Source organism: Cricetulus griseus, chromosome 7, assembly GCF_003668045.3.
Source record: "Cricetulus griseus strain 17A/GY chromosome 7, alternate assembly CriGri-PICRH-1.0, whole genome shotgun sequence".
Classification (NCBI taxonomy): Eukaryota; Metazoa; Chordata; class Mammalia; order Rodentia; family Cricetidae; genus Cricetulus; species Cricetulus griseus.
Genome location: NC_048600.1, coordinates 251,932 through 273,141, shown reverse-complemented (window position 1 = coordinate 273,141; position 21,210 = coordinate 251,932).

Genomic DNA, 21,210 nt, shown 5'->3' with positions numbered 1-21,210 from the left:
AATATGAAATATTGCAATGTATGAATCATGAAATATGAATTATGAAATGTGAATAATGAATTATGAAATATGAAAACTGAAAAACAAATCATGAATAATAAACTATGAAATATAAACCATGAATTATGAGATATGAAAGATGAATTTTGAAAAGTGGTTCACAAAATATGAATTATGAAAGATGAAATTGGAATTTTTGCCATCACATATGAATTATGATATTTGATATTTGAATATGAAATATAAGTCATTAAATTTCAAATGTGGAAAATGAATAATGTACCATGTAATATGAAATATGAATTATGACAAATATCTCATGGGATATGAAATATGAATCATTCAGAATGTAATATTAAATATGAAATACTAATTCTGAATAATAAAATACAAAAAATGAAAGATGAAACATGGAATATGGAAGATGCAATATTATTATAGATTAGGAATTATGAGTCATGAAGAATGAGATATGATTTCTGAAATATGCAATATGATAAATGAAATATGAAATATGATTATGAAATTTAAAATGTGAAATATGAACTATGAAATATGAACTAGGAATTAAGAAATGTGGATTATGAATTAAGAATCATGTAATATGAAATATGAATTGGCAAATAGGAAATGCATAAAAGCTATGAAAAATGAAATATGGATGAGGAAGTATGAATTATGAAATATGATACATGAAATATGATGTGAAATGTGATATGAAGTACGGAATGTGAATCAGGAACTCCGAAACTTGAATTATAAAATATGAAAGATGGATTTTGAAATGTGAATCATGAAATCTGAATTATAGAACATGAAATAGGATATATGGGCCATCAAATATGAATTATGGATATCTGATATATGAATATGAAATGTGAGTCATGAAATTGAAAATGTGAAAAATGAATTATGAATTATTTAATACAAAATATGAATTATGACATACATGTCATGGGACAGGAAATATGAATTACTTTGTTGGAACCCAGCCCCCATGAGGTCTCTAAGAGTTGTTTTCCAGCATAACCACAGGTACCTCCTGTTTTCCTAACCTTGCCCCACTAGGATCATGATGTGAACCCTTTGACCTGTTATTTTGGAAGTTTGTATACAAGGCTGCTTCACAATAAAAGTGAGGGACATTCTCTCAGAAACTGAACCAGTCATCTTGTGGTTCATCCAAATCTCCAGGCTTTCACCCAATACTCGGAATTAGTGGCCAAGAGCAGCCACAAGTGGAGGTCCTACCGAGATCGGGAAAGAAAGGGGACCCTGAGAGATCACCCTCAGAAGGCTGGAAAGCAAGTAAGGAGTTATGAGGGTGGATTGCAAAAGGTACTAGAAAATAGGTACCTCAACTCCTGAGAGAGTTGGATTGGCAAAGGGTACTAGAAAATAGGTACCTCAACTCCTAAGAGAGTTGGATTGTAAAGGCACTGGAAAATAGATTCCTCAACTCCTAAGAGAGTTGGATTGTAAAACCACTGGGAAAGGGGTGCCTCAACTCCTGAGAGAGTTGGATTGGAAAGTTACTGGAAGGAGTGCCTCAACTCCTAAGAGAGTTGGATTGTAAAGGCACTGGAAAAGGGGTGCCTCAACTCCTAAGAGAGTTGAATTGGAATAGAGATTACAATCAATCACACAGATAAAGTTTAAAGAGACAAGGTACTGGTAAGATTTAATTTTAACTTTGGATTAAGCAATAATGCTAAGAAAATTACTGAAGAAATGCAGGAAATCCGCTATTGAGGAATCCCTCATCCAGAGCTACCCACCAGCAGCCAGCTGACCCAGCAGCCTGTGCTTTTGTCCACTCGAGCCTGCTGCTGGCTCCAGTCAGCCAGCAACGATGTGGTGTGCACAGGCTGGCTGGAGAAATTGCCTCCTGAGAAAAATGGGGGCACTATACTTGGAAGAACCCTGACCTTCAACAAACAAGAGCTCCAAAAGAGGTTTATGTTTGATATCATTACCAATGAGCACACCTTCTACCTGATGGCTGAGACAGAGGCTGACATGAATAAGTGAGTCCAGAGCATCTGCCAGATCTGCGGCTTCAGTCAAACCAAAGAGAGCACTGACGCCCTGAGAAACTTTTCTTCAGTCATAATCTCTGCTCTTCTCCAGCTGAATTCAGCAGCTCCAGTCAGCCCCTGCACAGAGTAGGGTCTGCGGCAGATAGTGAGGATGTGTACACCTTCAAGGCACCCAGCAACCTCCTAGTGGAGTCAGCCATAGCTCCCTCACCACAGCACCACAAGACACCTCTGTGGGGCAGCCTACATGAGGTGAAGAAACTGCCTGCTGGTCTGCTACTGACCCCCGGTCAATATCCACCTCAAGCCTGGCCGAAAAGCAAAGCCAGTACCTTTCACCAAGTCTTGGTCCACGGTCAAACCCAATGTCTTCATCCCCTGAACCCACTAACAACCCAGATCCAAAAAAGAGTCCATCCACATCATCTGTCACATCAGATGAGAAAGGAGAATATGTCCAAATAGATGAAGAAAAGACCCAGGCCCTACAAAAGACCATACAGGAATGGACAAAGATGCAGCAGTCCTCAAGACCCTCCAAAGATGCCAAGCTATGGTAAGGATGGCCGTCCCTGACACCTCCTCTCCTCTGTGACTTTTGTTCAAAAGATGTATGTATGTTCTGTATGTATGGTGTGGCCACACATGTGTGTATGAAGTGTGATTGTAAATGTGTGAGTATTAACAAAAGAATGCTATTGTGTTGTCTTCAAATTGTTAATTGCTGGGGAAGGAGCAACAGTTGTTAAAGTACAGGTTACTTGGGAGGGAAATTTCTTTTATTTCAGGCTTCCAGAGTGGTATGGTTTCATGGGGCAGGACCCCCTGAAGCAGTGGCCCAGGTGATCCAAATATTTGTTTTCATTTAAATTTGGTTGATTAAAAATGGTAGTGGTCACAGTCAATCACTTTTAAAAGGAAAAAGGAGGTATATGATATAGAAATGATACTTTGTATTGGAATGGAACCTTATTTGTTGATACTTTGATATTAGTTAGGTTTTCTAGATATATAGATATTTCCAAACCTTTCAAAGACCTACAGAAAATATGGCATTTAAATGGTTTAGGATTTTTCTTGACAACTGCTCCTGGCACACCAACTATATCTGAGAGGAAGATGGGCATCCAAGAAACTTGTTATAGAGTTTGACTTTGACATGGCAAGACCAGCCATTTGGGTAAGAAGCTACTCTTGCCTCATCTATTTAACTGCTGCTTTATAAACTGGACATGCAGGACCCACAGGAAAATGCCTAAAGCGTTCCTGCTTCATGGAGAAGTACAAACTGCCAATGCAGGACAGTTTAGAATTCCCTGCTTCATGAAAGAGTCTGCCAGACATTCTATAGGACACAGAAAAAAGATGACAGACAAACTGCCAATGCAGGTAGACAGTTTAGAATTTCCTGCTTTGCTGAGAAGTCTGCCAGACACATTGTGGCCTGTAGGGTAAAGATGGATGCCCCAAGGTTACCAAGAAACTTTGGGTGACTGTCTAGGAAGCAAGGTGTCTCTGTCAGTTCTAGAGTTTATTTATTATCCTTCTATGGTCTTTGATGGAGTTGAAGATAGATAGTTATAGTAACACACTAAGATAGAATGATTAAAATCTTATAGTTCTTACTTGATAATTGTTTTCTTATATATAAAGAAGGGAGAGATATTGGAACCCAGCCCCCATGAGGTCTCTAAGAGTTGTTTTCCAGCATAACCACAGGTACCTCCTGTTTTCCTGACCTTGCCCCACTAGGATCATGATGTGAACCCTTTGACCTGTTATTTTGGAAGTTTGTATACAAGGCTGCTTCACAATAAAAGTGAGGGACATTCTCTCAGAAAAGGACCAGGAGTCTTGTGGTTAAATCTCCAGGCTTTCACCCAATACTAGGACTTAGTGACCAAGAGCAACCACATTATTTAGCATGAAATCTTAAATATGAAATATTAAAATGAATCATAAAATATGAAAGATGTAAGAAAAAACATGGAATATGGAATGGAATATTATTATGAATTATGAGTCATGAAGTATGAGATATGAATTATGTATTATGTAATATGATATATGAAATATGAGATATGGGTCATTAAATTTGAAATGTGAAATATGAATTATGAAATATGAACTAGTAATTATGAAATATGGATCATAAATTAAGAATCATGTAATATGAAATATGAAATGTTAAATAGGTAAAACTAAACAAATATAAAATATGAAATATGGATATTGAAGTACAAATTATGAAATGTGATATATAAAATATATGAAATATGACATATGAATTATAATTAAGAATCATGAAATAGGGAGTATAAACTATTATGAAATATCAAATGCAAATTGTGATTTAGGAATCATGCAGTATGTAATATGAATATTGAAATATGAATTATGAAATATTAAATGTGAAATACAGATCATGAAATATAAATCATGATATAAGTAATATGAATGTCTAAATATGAATAAAAAATCTGACAATGAATCATGAACAATGAACCATGAATTATCTATCATGAATTATGAACTCTGAGTTAAGTATGTAATGTGAATTCTGAACTCTGAAACTTGAATTACGAAATATGTAAGATGAATTTTGAAATGAGAATCATGAAATATGAAATATGAATTGTAATTTATGATATATGAAATATAAAATATGAAGAATGCAACGTGATGTGTGATGTGAATCAGGAAATATGAAATATGCATAATAAAAAATTAATTATGACATGTGAATTATGCAGAACAAATATAGTTAAGGCATACAGAGCATGAATTATGCATCATAATATGAGTTATGAAATATGACACATTGATCATGAATTAGAAAATATGAAACTTGATACATAAAACACAAAATATTTATTGTGGTGTATGAATCATGAAATATGCAAACTGAAGTATGAAACATGAATTATAAAATATGAAGTATGAATCATCAATTGTGAAATTGAAAGATGATTTTGAAATGTGGATCATGAAATATGAATTATGAAACATGAAATAGTAATTATGGGGCATCAAATATGAGTTATTTAATTTATTTTTTGAATCATGAAATATGAATTCTAAAATGTGAAATATGAAATATGAAAACTGATAAATGATAAAATATGAAATATCAATCATGAATTATGAAATGGAAATTATGGGCCATCAAATATGAATTTTGATATCTGATATAAGAATATGAGATATGTCATGAAATTTGAAATGTTCAAAATTAATTATGTGCTATTAATATGAAATAAAAATTAATCATCATGAAATATGTAATATGAAATATTAATTCTAAATCATAAAATAAAGAGTAAAAAACTATGAAATATGACATATGTATATAGAAGTATGGATTATGAAATGTTATATGAAATATGATATATGTAAAATGACATGAATTATGAAGTATGTAATATGAATTATGAAATATGAAATATAAAATAAGAAAAATGCAATGCGATATGTGACATGAATCAGGATTATGAAATATGAATAATTAAAAATTAATTATGTGATGTGAATTTTGCCTACCAGCTATGAAATAATGCATATAAAGCACGAATTATGCATCATGCATCTGATTAAGGAAACATGATATGGTGGAGATGGGGGGGTGATGAGGGGAATCGTGACCCGCCATCTGAGTTCTCCACAGCAAAACAATGATAATGGACCTGGATGGCCTTAGCAAAGAGAATGTATCTGATGTTTAATGAAGCCAGTTAAGCGATAAATGCCCAGGGACCAAAAGAAATTAACAACAAAAGTCTTATAAAAGGGCCTTAAATTGAAGGCAGGAAAGTTGTCACCCGGGGGAAGTAGAGAGCCAGTCTTCATACCAGCTTTTGTTTTTGACCCTCTTTAGTTTTCTTCTTTCCAATCCTTCTCTAACCTCTTTCATTGCATCCTTTACTAATCCTGTCTTATCTACATAGAAGCACAGAAACCACCTTGTTGAAGGAGTAGATCTAATCCCCTGCGGTTTTGAAGGACTACCTTACTTAGGGACTGTAGGGAGTCTGCAAGATCAGTTATTCCTACCTGTAGTTTCTGAACATCCTGGTCAGTAGTGGTACTGAATTTATCATAGCATTTGGAGGATAGAGCAAGGGATGATATGCCTGTTCCCGCTCCAGCAGCCCCTAGCCCAAGCAAGACAGCCACAGTTAGTGCAGAGATGGGTTCCCTGTGAATGTGGAGGGCGGCAGAGGTAAGGAGAGGGAAAAATTCCTCTGAGGGGTAGTAAGAGAGTTGTGGCACTAGCTGGACAAGAGTACACATCTCACCCTGTTGGAAAAAAAGGGTTATAAATGCAGGGGGTGAGGCCATGGGGACAGATCCATCAGGCTTTGCTAGGAGGAATTAAATAGAGTTTATGGGAAGCTTCAGTGTTATTAATAATTATGGTGTTATTGCAGTAGGAGGGAGGGTGTCCTTTAGAGAGTCTCTTTTACTGTCTGGAATGAGGCAGAGACCAGTCCCAGTGACTTGAGAAAGTGTTAAGCCCTCAGAGTGAGATTTTTCCCACCTACAGTCATTGGGGTTATTGGAAGTAAGAAAGTTGCCCAGGGTGGGGAAGCAAAGGCACATAACCAACAATCTTGGGTAAGCTCAGGATTGGAGGCATTTAGGGTAAGAAAAGTTTGACTGACTAGGGAGAGGATGGTCTCCTCTGAACCAGGTGCTTCCATTATTGTTGGGGGAGGAACAGCTGGGGAGCTGGTGAAGAAGAAGGCTATCAGTAAACAAATTAAATCGCTGGGTGTGGAATTACTTAAAAACCTTGATAACAGCATACAATTCTCCCAACTGTGCAGAGGCATACGGGGCAGGGAAGAAAGTGGGTTGATTATTTACAATATAGGCGGCAGTCCCATTAGTGGAGCCATCAGTGAAGATTGAGATGGCTTTTGCCAGCGGCTCATGGGAAGTAACCTTTGAAAAAAATGAAGGGGTGGAAATTAGCAAACTGAATTAAAGGATTTGGGGAGTAATGGTTATCAATATTACCGGTAAAGGAGGAAAGAGCAATTGGCCAGTCATCCTCTGGAGTAGCCAATCTAACTGTTCTCGCCCATAGGGAAATGTAAGACCCCCGAAGGGAGACCCTCACTCAAATCTTGGGAGTAGCGCTCACCCAGTGAGGCACCGAGACCGGACTTGCTGCAATCACACGAGGAAGTTTGTTGAAAAAGGAATTGAATGAGATCTCAAGCCAGCATGCTAGGGTCGAGACTCAGAAGAGTTCGACCCTGACCCAAACTTGTGACAAGCTTATAAAGGCAAAAACCATAAAGGAGGGGAAGGACTAGGGAGGAAATAGGGGAAGCCCAAAGTTACACATTTACTCATCAGTTAAACTATGTGGACACATCTGGGGCGTTTGAACTTTCCACAGAGGTCGTTGGGACATCCTGTGGTTATTCCAGGAGCTGTTTTTTTTTTTTTTTTTTTTTATGAGAGTTCCGGGAGCGGCCACCTGCAGGGGATGGGAGCCCCCAAGGTGACAAGCCCATGTTCTTATAGACAGCTAGTAATTTTTTTACTCTTCATTCCCTACGTCTTCTTGTTAATAGCTCTAATCTTAGAGCGATCCCTCATTTCTTATAGTATCTGGTACTGCTGTCTTAAGACCATTACCTGGACAGCACTTATTCTTTCTTTTATAAATGTCACCAGCCTATTGAGAATACATGGCCGGAAGGTTAGGATCAGCATCAAAATGATTAAAGGCCCGGCCAAGGTGGAGACCAGAGAACCAAGGTGACCGATTAAACCAATTTTCATACCATCCTTGGTATGCTTCTTTTTCTTTTTTTCTGTTTTCTAGCTTTTCTCTAAGCTTTGCCATGGAGTCCCTGATGACACCCGAATGATCTACATAAAAGCAACATTCTTCCTTTAAGGCAGCACAGAGCCCTCCCTCTTTAAGAAAAAGCAGGTCTAATCCCCTTCTGTTTTGCAGCACTACCTCTGACAGTGAAGTTAATGACTCTTCTAGTTTAGTTATGGACTGCTCCAACGCTCCCAGGTCTGCATCCACAGCCTCTCTAGGCTCATTATAGTAGGACGGTTGTTGGATGAGGGCAACTGCTCCAGTTCCAACCCCTGCTGCTACTCCTAGTCCTAACAAGACAGCTAAGGTCAGGGTTAACAGGTTCCCTCTTGTAACGAGTACGGTGATCAAATTCATCTATAAATGAGCTATCATCATGATAGATGACCCTAGGCACCAGCTGGACCAAAATACAAAAGTCCCTAGTACTGTTAAAAAGTGAAGTATGCAAGCAGGGGGTCAGGCTGGTGCCACAGGCCTACTAAGTATCTGGGGGGGGTACTAGATATTGATTTTGGCCATCTGTCAGGGTGTCAATAGTTATGTTACAGAGGGGCTGGTGTCTGGTAGGCACTTTGCCTATGCATAGTCCAGTGCCTGATACCACTGAAAGGGTCAGCTTCCGTTGGCTCCCCCAGGGGCAATGTGAATGGTCAGAAGTAACATTATAGCTCCGCATTTGAGCTATTCCTTCATAATAAGGGGGATTAGAAGCAAAGCACAGCCAGCAAGATTGGGTAGCAGTGGGGTTTGTGCGGTTTAAAATGACGAACGCACTGTCGAGCAGATTGAACAGGCGATCCTTGGTTCTCATAGGGGGGAGGGAGGATGTGATTGGATTAGGGCTGGAAGAGGCCTTTGGTGATGGGGTGAGACTAGGAAGTCTCTCAGTCCTGGGTAGGGGGTTATCAAGCGCCAGATTGGGGCCTACGGGTCGTGCAGGCAGACTCTCTATCTTATCCTGATAGCAAAAAACGAACCCAGGGTCTCCCGTCCCAGTATAGACTCTCCACCCCCAGTGGTTGCCTTTTACCCATTGGCGATCTTGTTTTCCCCGTGCTGTGAAACTAATATTCAGAGGGTTGCAATAGCTGCCTTTGCATGACCCCTGAGGGCCACCTGAGGCCCCAGGAGCACATCCAGTCTTATAAGCCTGGTATTTAAATGTATCTCTCTCTCCTTTTTCTGGCTCTTCTGGCTTACGACCCCTTTTTACTATAATCAGATCCCAGGAGGAGGAAGGATTCCAGTAGGCTTCTCCTGTGGTCTCACATCCCCATTTACCACAGAAATAACCTGATGCCCCCCCACACACACACATACATTGTCTCTTCATTTCTCTGTTATGTCCCTGCCCGGGGCAGACGTAAAAGTCTGCTGCCTGGAGGTTGGCTCGGAAAAATTGTCTGGAACATCCCAATGTGCTCCCTATACCATGAGGGACACATTGTTCCTCCGGGGGTGGTTTATCTAAATTGTCATAATTAGAAAGATCCCAGGCCAGGGAACCGGCAGCTAACTTACAGATATCAGGTGAAAGATCAGGCCACCAAGTCCAAGGGGGTGCACTGCGGTTTTTGACCATACGACGTCACCTTCTTCATTAAGCACTTCCCATGTCAACTTTTGGGGAACATGAGGGTTATTCCCCAAGGTTGGGGCTACGGCGAAGGCGCAGCTTAAGAGGATTGTCACTGGCTGCCACTGTCCATTTATTTTCGCGGTTGTTTTCATTTTGACTGGGTGCCTTTTTTATGTGGGAAGCGTGGATCCAGGCAGCAATCCCGTCTACCTTTACTGCCATGAGGGTAGTCAACAGCACTAGATAGGGTCCTTTCCACCAAGGCTCAAGCGTGCCAGTGCGATGTCGTCTGACCAAGACTGAGTCTCCACCTGTAATCCGTGGGGCACCGCGCTGGTCCCTGGAGTGTAGGCTTCTTTGATTTGATCCCAGATCTGTGTTTTGACAACTTCCAAGGTCTTTAAGTGGGTAAACAGAGCAGAGGAGGAGGGAGAGTCAGTGCAAGGATCCAATATCCCGCCTGACTCAGTCAAGCGGGGTGGTCCCCCATGTAGGATTTTGTAAGGGGTAAGGCCGAAATGTCCAGGTGTGTTTCAGACCTTAAGGAGCGCAAAGGGGAGGAGGGTCACCCAGTCTTTGCTGCCGGTCTCAATAGCCAATTTAGTAAGGGTCTCTTTTAGGGTTCTATTCATTCTTTCTACCTGTCCTGAGCTCTGGGGTCTGTAAGCACAATGTAATTTCCAATTAGTCCCCAGTTGGGTGGCCAACTCCTGACTTACCTGGGCAACAAAAGCTGGCCCGTTGTCTGAACCAATTACCTTGGGGATCCCAAACCGGGGCAGGATTTCTTCCAGTATCTTCTTGGTTACCATTTGAGCAGTTTCAGACTTGGTGGGAAAGGCTTCCACCCATCCTGAAAAAGTGTCTATAAAAACTAGAAGGTACTTATTATCATATTTTCCTGGCTTAATTCAGTGAAGTCTACCTCCCAATAAATTCCCGGCCGATCTCCCCTCATTCTTTTTCCGGGTCCTTTGAATGATCGGGCAGCATTGGTCAAGGTGCAGGCTTGACATGACTCTATTACCTCTTTTATTATTGTATTTAATCCTAGAACATAATATTTAGAACTTTTGATTAATTGCTTAAGTTTTTCGTTTCCAAGATGAGTCAGCTGGTGTATTCGTCTCATATAGTCTTGTCCTTCTTTAGAGGGCAGAATGATTAGTCCATCTTTGGTTTTTGCCAATCCACCGAAACTGAACATCTGAGCTTTTCCTGCACGGGTCATATCTTCGATTAAATAATAATCTTTATAGGGATAGATGAAGCTGGGACCCATGGCTTGTGGGGGTTCTGGCGGGGTTCCAGTTTCCTCTGCCAGCACTACCGCTCCCTGGGCAGCTTGCTTTGCTGTTAGATCAGCCATCTGGTTCCCCTTTGTGACTGGGTCAGTCCCCTTCTGGTGTCCCAGGCAGTGGAGGATGGCTAATTTTTGTGGAAGATGTATGGCTTCTAGGAGGGCCAGGATTTCTTCTTTGTTTTTAACGTCTCTTCCTGTTGAGGTGAGTAAGCCCCTCTGTCTGTAGATGGCCCCATGAATGTGAGCCGTGGCGAAGGCATAACGGCTGTCGGTGTAAATGTTGATAGCCTTACCTTCTGCCAGACGCAGAGCTTAGTCAATGCCAGGAGCTCAGCTTTTTGAGCGGAGGTTCCTTCTGGGAGATTGCTAGCCCAAATTACCTGCTTTCCGTCCACCACCGCTGCTCCTGCCCTTCTTTTACCTTCTACCACAAAACTGCTGCCGTCCTTATACCAGTTAGGCACACCCGGCCAAGGTTGGTCGGTCAGGTCTTTCCTGGTCCCGGTTTCTTCAGCCAGGATGTCAGTGCATTGGTGCACCGGGGTAGAGTCCTCTGCTTCAGGGAGCAGGGTGGCTGGGTTGAGAATAGCAGGAGGAGCAAAGGTTATCCGATCATTTAACAACAAGCTCTGGTAATGTGTCATCCAGGCGTTTGTCATTCAGTGGTCGGGGGGCTGCTGCACAATACTTTCTAAAGCATGCTGACCCAGGGTAAGCTTATCAGCGTCTTTTACAAGTAGGGCTACTGCAGCAATGGCTTTCAAGCAAGAGGGCCACCCGCTGGCAACGGGGTCTAGCTTTTTAGATAGGTAGGCCACCGGCCGCTTCCAGGGCCCCAGGGTCTGAGTCAGAACTCCACGGGCCACTCCAGCCCGCTCATCAACATGTAGAGTGAAAGGCTTAGTCAGATCTGGCAGGGCCAAAGCGGGAGCTGTGAGCAGGGCAGTCTTTATTTTATCGAAGGCCCTTTGGTGCTCCTTCGTCCAGGTGAATGGGACTTTTTCTTTAGTGAGTGGGTACAGAGGGGCCACCAGCGTGGCGAACCCCGGTATCCAGAGTCTACAAAAACCATGTACTTGTCGAGGAGTGGTCGGGGTCGGGATCTGCATCACAGTCTTTTTCTGTGCTTCAGTGAGCCACCGCTTCCCTTCTCTGAGGGTGTATCCTAGGTAGGTCACCTCCGAGCAGCATAACTGGGCTTTCTTGGCGGAGACCCGGTACCCCAACTCACCCAATTCCTTTAGGAGCTTTCTGGTCCCGTCGAGGCACAGTTCCTGGGTCGAGGCTGCGAGCAGTAAATCATCTATGTACTGCAAGAGAGAAATCTGGGGGTTCCGTGCCCTGAAGGGCGCAAGGTCACGGTGGAGTGCTTCATCGAAAAGAGTCGGTGAATTTTTGAACCCCTGTGGCAACCTAGTCCAGGCCAGTTGACCCGTATGTCCTCCTTCGGATCTCACCACTCAAAAGCGAACAGGGGTTGGCTATTCGGATGTAACCTGATACAGAAAAAGGCATCTTTCAAATCCAGAACAGTGTACCAGGATCGTTCAGGTGGTAAGGAACTCAGCAAGTTGTAAGGGTTGGGCACGGTTGGGTGAATGTCCTGTACTCGTTTATTGACTTCTCTCAAGTCCTGGACAGGTCGATAATCATTGGTTCCAGGCTTATGTACCAGCAGGAGGGGGGTATTCCAAGGGGACCGGCAGAGAATCAGTATACCTTGTTGTAACAGTCTCTGGATATGTGGTCGAATGCCTTCTTTAGCCCCTTGAGTCATGGGGTACTGTCTGACTGAGACTGCGATCACACCAGATTTTTGAACAGGCCACAAACAAAGAGTCACAACAGAACAAAAATTCTTACCTCCAAGTGGGTCTAGGACCCCTGGGTGGTCACGCAAATCCCAGACGAGCCCCCAAATGTAAGACCCCCCGAAGGGAGACCCTCACTCAAATCTTGGGAATAGCGCGCACCCAGTGAGGCACCGAGACCGGACTTGCTGCAATCTCACGAGGAAGTTTATTGAAAAAGGAATTGAATGAGATCTCAAGCCAGCATGCTGGGGTCGAGACTCAGAGGAGTTCAACCCCGACCCAAACTTGTGACAAGCTTATAAAGGCAAAAACCATAAAGGAGGGGAAGGACTAGGGAGGAAATAGGGGAAGCCCAAAGTTACACATTTAATCATAAAGGCAAAAACCACAAAGGAGGGGGAGGACTAGGGAGTTAAACTATGTGGACACACCTGGGGCGTTTGAACTTTCCACAGAGGTCGTTGGGACATCCCGTGGTTATTCCAGGAGCTGTTGTTTTTGTTTGTTTTTTTTTTGTTTTTTTTTTCTCTTGAGAGTTCCAGGAGTGGCCACCTGCAGGGGACAGGAGCCCCCAAGGTGACGAGCCCATGTTCTTATAGACAGCTAGTAATTTTTTTACTCTTCAGAACCACTAAGGAGTCGGGGTCTTTGCCAAAGTATTGGCGACAAAGTTTTCTACCCTTTATGATTATTTGAGTTACCAAAAAGGAATAGGAGGAAAGAACCTTTTTTTTTTTTGGAGAGGCAGGTAAAAAACCCAAAGTAGGGGGTGACCTTGTCTATCATTGGGGGCCTTTCCAAAACATGCCAGTGGGGCTGGTGGCATAGACAATAAAGCTAAGGGCAGGGAATAATCAATTTGCCATACACATTGTTTATTGAAGGAGTCATTAATTATATCAAGGGCAAACTGTGCCTCAGCAGTTAATTGTCTAGGTGACTGTGGGTCAGGATTTCCATCCAGAATTTTATTAAGGGGCAATACAACCTCCGGGGGGCAATTGGAGGTAAGGCCTGAGCCAGGAGAAATTTCCAAGTAGCTTTTGAAAATCATTAAGAGTTTGTAGCTGGGAGGTGCGTAATTTAATCTCGGTAATTAGTTCCTGTTGATGATGAAGTTCATACCCCAAATACATATATGGCTCAGTAGTTTGAATTTTATCAGGTGCTACTTGGAGCCCCCTATAATTTAGGCTGGAAATTAAATCTCTTCATCATAGGGAAAGCTGCTCTTGCTGGGCAGCAGCCAAAAGAATGTCATCCATATAATGAAGAAAGTAAACAGAAGGCCATTTTTCTCTAATAGGGTCAACAGTGAGGGCAACGAATTTTTGGCACAAGGTGGGGCTGTTGGCCATGCGCTGAGGCAAAACCTTCCATTGGTAGCAAGACATAGGGCCCTGGAAGTTAACCTGGGGAACACTAAAGGCAAAATGAGGCTTATTTTCAGGATGTAGAGGAATGGTAAAAAAAAAAAAAAAAAAAAAAAAAAGCAGTCTTTAAAAAATCAATGACAATTTTAAGGTAACCTGAGGGAATGGCCACGGGGGGGGGAGGGGAGTTCTGGTTGAAGAGCCCCCATGGGAAGCATGACTTTATTAATGGCTCTTAAATCTTGTAACAATTGCCATTTTCCCGACATTTTCTTTATGACAAAAATTGGAGAGTTCCAGGGGAAATTTATAAGTTCTATATGTCCCACAGCAAGTTACTTCTGCACTAACATCATTGCTGCCCCTAACTTCTGCCATTGGTCAACCTATATGGGGTTGCTTGTTTCCCAAGCAATCTTATCAACATGGGGCACAGGAATGGCAATGGCCATTAGGGAAAATGTGAATGGGAGTTAGCATTTGCTCCTATTCCTGACCTATCTGTTTTTTGAGCAGTGGGGATGGGGTGTTTAATACGTTGTAAGTTGTTTCCAAGCCCTTTCCCAGGGACAAACCCTTGGTTAAGCATTTGTTTGACGACAGTTTCATTAGGACTGCACATGTTAACTTTGATTTGAGAAAGAATATCACGCCCCCAAAGATTAACAGGTAGCCCAGGAATGACAAAAGTGGTTACAGGGCCAGAGTTATCTTCTCCATCAGACCAGGGTAAAGTCTGTGAGCTCACTTGGGGGTTAGCAGATTGGTCAATACCTCTTAAATGAGTATAGGATGCAGTGAGGGGCCAAGAGCTAGGCCAGTCCTTATGGGAAATGACCGTGGAGTCAGCTCCAGAGTCTAGGATTCCTATAAAAGGCTTGCCATTAAGGAAAAGCTTGCAGGAAGGTTGCTCAAGTGAAATCTGTTGGACCCAGTATGCATCCGAAGACCCTGGAGGGTCCTTATTGTGGTCCTGTAGTTGTCATTAAGGAAGTGAAGGGGGAGTAAGATAAGCTGTGCCAGGAAGTCTCCAGGCAAGATAACCTGTGAGGCTCCCTGTGTAGAGGCAATTCATTATCAACAACTCCAGAAGCAATTTGTAATCCTCAGAGAGTAGAACTAGCTCTCTTTAGGATGAGGCCAAACATGTTAGGGGGCAGGGGGCCATAAACTCCCTTGCCCAAAGCCTGTGGGTTCTTATTAGGTGTTAATATTGTATGGGAGGTGGCATACAGGTCCAATCCTGCGCTCCCTGAGGTGGCCCGACAAAGGTGGGAGATGATTCCTCTTGTCTGGTTAAGGGGTGAGGAGTTGCTTGGGGGACAAACCCAACAGCCCCAGGGTTTGTCTATAGGAGTGGGGCCTGAGGCTGGCCCCGTTGGAAGTTTCCCTGCTGTTGTGGGGATAAGGGCTGGCCTTGAGCCTTAGTTTTAGATCTTCAATCTCTAGCCCAATGTCTGCCTCTTTGGCAACATGGGCATACAGTAGAGGGAGGTGGTAGTCCCACGCCTGTAATGGTGGGAGCTCTGGGAGCAAGGCATTCTCTAGAGAAATGAGCAGGTTGTTTGCAATTACAGCAGGTTTTTGATTGTTGATTAAGCCTGTGCCTAGAAGGGCAGCCCCAATGGCAAGTCTCATGGTGTGTGAAGAGCCAATACCTGCCCAAAGTCTGACATATTCAGAAAGGTCACCTGGTTTATGTGGGTGGAGGGCATCTTGACAGGCAGGATTTGCATTTTCAAAGGCCAAATGTTTAACAAACGGACTGTTTGTCTCTCTGCTCCCAAGAAGCCTTTCAGCTGCTTCACTTAAGCGGCTGACCAAAGCACTATAGGGTTCATCTGGCCCCTGTCTGACCTTGGCTAGGGAGGCCATGACTGGGCCCTTTGGGGGCAGGTGTCTCCATGTTCCTAATTTGAACTAATAAAAAAATTAAAAAAATAAAATGTTGGCTCTTGTTCTGGTAGGAGGCTATAAAAAAACAACAAACAAAAAAAGAAGGACATTTTATGTTCATCACAGAAAATATCCAACAAGATGAAGGCTCAATTCTGAACATTAATGCCCCAAATACAAGGTCATCCACATTTGTAAGAGAAACATTACTTAAGCTTAAATCACACATCAAACCCCACACACTAATAGTGGGAGACTTCAACACCTCACTCTCACCAATGGACAGGTCTGCCAGATGGAAAATTCACAGACAAACAAGGGAACTAACATATGTTATGACTCGATTGAACTTAACAGACTTCTATAGATCATTCTACCCAAACACACACAAAAAAATATACCTCATTCTCAGCACCTCAAGGAAACTTCTTTAAGATTGACCACATACTCAGTCACAAAGCAAATCTCAACAGATACAAAAAAATGGAATAAACCTCTGTCTATTATCAGATCACTGTGGTTTAAAGTTAGAATTAAGTAACACAAATTACAGAAAGCCTACAAACTCATGGGAACTGAACAATGATCAACTGAACCACCATTAGGTCAAAGAAGAAATAAAGAAATTAAAGACTTCTAGAATTCAATGAAAATGAATGCACAACATACTCAAACTTATGGAACACTATGAGAGCAGTGTTAAGAGGAAAGGTTCACAGCACTAAGTGCTCACATAAAGAATTTGGAGAAATCTCACACTAGCGACTTAACAGCACACCCGAAAGTTCTAGAACAAAAAGAAGCAAATTCACCAGGAAGAGTAGACAGCAGGAAATATTCAAATTAAGTACTGAAATCAAATAAAATAGGAACAAAAAGAATAGTACAGAGAATCAATGAAACAAAGAGTTGGTTCTTTGAGAAAATCAACAAGATAGACAAACCTTTATCCAAACTAACCAAAAGACAGAGAGAATATCTAAATTAACAAAATCAGAAATGAAAAGGGGTACATAACAACAGACACTGAGGAAATTCAGAGAATCATCAGGTCATACTTTGAAAACCTGTATTCCACAAAAATCTAAGAGAAATGGACAATTTTACGCATACAAATCACATATCAAAATTCAATTGAATAAAACTCTGACTGGTCAATAGCCAAGCTGGAAGCAAAGGCAGGGCCATCAGATCAGGAGAAGGCTGGGGAGAGGAAGTCAGAGGGAGTCCCTGAAGAGATGCCATGTAGCTGAGGAAGGAGTAACAGGTCCGGGCCCTTCTCCGGTAAGATAAGACCACGTGGAAATACTTAGATTAATATAAATGGATCAATAATTATGAGAGAGCTAGCCAGTAAGACACCCTAGCCATCAGCCAACAGTTTGTAAATTAACATAAGTCTTTGTGTGTTTATTTGGGGCTAATCAACTGTGGGACCAAGGTAGAAAGAAACTCTAGCTACAAATTAAGATCAGATAAACAATTTAAGTAGACTTAATACCCCCAAGGAAATAGAAGCAGTCATTAAAAGTCTCCCAACCAAAAAAAGAAAAGAAAAACAAAAGCCCAAGGTCAGATGGTTTTAGCAGAGAATTCTACCAGAATTTCAAAGAGCTAATATCAATACTCTTCAAATTGTTTTACACAATAGAAACAGAAAGAACATTACCAAACTCTTTTTATGAGGCTACAGTTACCCTGATATCCAAACCACACAAAGATGCAACAAAAAAGAGAGAATTTCAGATCAATCTCCTTCATGAACATTGATGCAAAAATACTCAGCAAAATATTGGCAAACCAAATCCAAGATAAAAAAAATATCATCCAACATGACCAAGAAGGCTTAATCCCAGAGATGCAGGGTTGGTTTAAGATGAGAAAATCTGTCAATGTAATCCACAATATAAACAAACTGAAAGAAAATAACCATGATAATCTCATTAGATGCTGAAAAGCCTTTGACAAAATTGAACACCCCTTCATGATAAAGGCTCTGGAGAGATCAGGGATACATATTTTTATCCTAACATCATACTAAATGGAGAGAAACTCAAAGCGATTCCTTTAAAACCACAAACAAGGCAAGGCTGTCCACTCTCGCCATATCTGTTCAATATAGTAATTGAAGTCCTAGCTAGAGAAGTAAGACAAGAAAAGGAGATCAAGGGGATACAAATTGTGAAGGAAGAAATCAAACTTTTGCTATTTGCAGATGGTATGATACTATGCATAAGTGGCCCCCAAAAAATCTACCAGGGAACTCTTGCTGATAAAACCTTCAGTAATGTGGCAGGATACAAGATTAATTAAAAAAATCAGTATGCCTCCTATATACAAATGATAAATGGGCTGAGAAAAAAAATCAGAGAAACAACAACAACATTTATAATAGCCACAAATAATATAAAATACCTTGGCAAAATACTAACCAAAAAAGTGAAAGACCTATATGACAAGAACTTTAAGTCTGTAAAGTAGAAGTTGAAGAAAATACCAGAAAATGGAAAGATCTCTTGCTCTTGGATAGGTAGGATCAACATAATAAAAATGACAATCTTACCAAAAGCAATCTGCAGATTCAATGCAATGCCCATCAAAATCCCAAGGTAATTCTTCACACACTTTGAAAGAACAATGTTCAACTTCATATTGGAAAATGAAAAACCCAGGCTAGTCAAAACAACCCTGTACAATCTGGGTGCATCACCATCCCTGACCTCAAGCTCTACTATAGAGATGTAATGAGAACAGCTTGGTATTGGCATAAAAACAGATAGGTAGACCAATGGAATCGAATTGAAGGCCCTGATATTAATCCACACACCTATGAACACCTGATTTTTGACAAAGAAACTAAAATTATACAATGGAAAAAAGAAAGCATCTTCAACAAATGGTGCTGGCATAACTGGATGCTGACATGACTGAATGCAAATAGATCCATATCTATTGCCATGCATAAAACCCAAGTCTAATTGGATCAAAGACATCAACATAAATTTAGCCACACTGAAGTGGGAAGTACCCTTGAATGAATTGTGTACAGGCGACCCCTTCCTGAACCTTACACCAGTAGCACAGACACTGAGATTGACAACTAATAAATGGGACCTCCTGAAACTGAGAAGCTTCTGTAAGGCAAAGGACACAGTCAGCAAGACATAACGCAGCCTGCAGAATAGGGAAAGATCTTCACCAACCCCACATCTGACAGAGGGCTGATCTCCAAAATATATAAAGAACTCAAGGATCTAAACATCAAAATACTAAATAATCTAATTTTTAAATCTAAATAGAGAATTCTCAACAAAAGAATTTCAAATGGCAGAAATACACTTAAAGAATTGCTCAATACCCTCAGTCATCAGGGAAATGCAAATCAAAGTGACTTGATATAGCATCTTATACCAGTCAGAATGGCTAAGATCAAAAACACTGATGACAACTTATACTTCAGAGGATGTGGAGTAAGGGGAACACTTCTCCACTGATGGTGGGAGTGTAAGCTTGTATAAATACTTTGGAAATCAGCAATACCATTTTTAGGCATATACCCAAAGGATGCTTAATCATACCACAAGGACACTTGCTCAACTATGTTCATGACAGCATTATTTGTAATATCCAGAACCTGGAAACAACCTAGATGTCCCTCAATGAAAGAATGGATAAGGAAAATGTGGTACATTTACACAATGGAATACTACTCAGCTGTAAAAATGATGATCTATTGAAATTTGCAGGCAAATGAATGAAACTAGAAAAAACCATCCTGAGTGAGGTAACCCCAGATCCAGATAGACAAACATGGTGTGTACTCACTCATAGGTAGATATTAGGAATAAAGGATAGGATACCAACCTACAATCCACAGCCCCAGAAAGACTAGATAACAAGGAGGGCCCAAAGAGGGTACATGGATTTTCCTGGGAAGGGGAAGGAGAAAAGATCTCCTGGGTAAACTGGAGGCGGGGATTGGTGTGATGGAGGGATGGGAACTAGAAGGAGCGGGTTGGGTAGGCTGTGGGAGTTGGGTTGGAAGCAGAATAGAGGGGGAGAATAACAAATGAGACATTGATAGGGGGTCATTTCGGGGTTGGGGAGAAATCTAGTACTACAGACCCCCCCCCCAAGAACTCACAAGGATGACCCCAACTAAGACTCCTAGCAATGGCGGAGAGGAAGCAGAGACAGAGATCCATAGACAGGCACTGTGCTGAGCTCTTAGAGTCTTGAAGAAGAAAGGAAGGAGGGATTGTACCAGCCAGGGGGGTCATGATGGGGGAACCCACAGAGACAGCTGACCTGAGCTCGTGGGAACTCATGGATACTGGACCAACAGGGAGCCTGTATGGGACTGACTTGGGTGCTCTGATGTATATGACAGTCGTGTGGCCTGGTCTCTTAGTAAAGCTTCTAACAGTAAGAGCAGGATCTCTCCCTAAAGCTTAGCTTAGCTGACTTTTGGTAACCATGATGGATTACCTGGCTCCACCTCAGTGTAAGGTGAGGAGCTTGATCCTGCCTCGACTTGATGTGCCATGCTTTGTGCAAGCCATGGGAGGCCTGTCCCTTTCTGAATGGAGTTGGAGAAGTGGATGGGGGAAGAGGGTAGATGCGAAAGGGGAGGGGATGGGAGGAGAGCAGGAAGGGAAAACTGGTTGGTATATAAAATAAATGAAAATATGTTATTTAAATAAAAAATAAAATAAAATTGGACAGAAGTGAGGAAACATCCATTGAGATTGGCTAACTCTCGGGCTGTCATGGGCTGTCAACGGAGGGCCCACATGCTCTATGCCTGTCCCCCTGACCAAACTGGGGAGATGATCATGCAGTGTTCTGTATGGCTCACACAGTTGGGTGTAGTTGAAGTCCCCCTTTGTCCATCGCTGACTCAGCTCTGATACTGAACATTTGCTAACTTAGTCATTTGTCACTGTTACTGCTCTTCAATATTGTGGGCTCTCCGGTGCTATTAATTGTACTAAGAACTCGTTGTTGCCACATTTGCATGATCAGCTTTCAGCTTTACTATGGCAGAGTCACTCTATCCCAGCCACCATGAAGAAGCTACAGTCTCTTGTCTACTCTGTATTTATAGAGTAGTCTGAGGTGATCTGCTAGGTTGAACCTTCCTGTTAGAAGTCACCTCACAATTTAATCTATCACAGTTAGCTGCATTAGAAATAAGAATATGTGGATGACAATAGTGCCTGTCCCTTTCTGCATGGAGATGAAGGAAGAGTGGATGGGGAGGGGAGGAAATGGGAGGATAGGAGGGAGGGGAAACTGGCTGGTTTGTAAAATAAATGGAAAAAAAAAAGAAGCAGATTAATGGCTCTGAAGAGATGG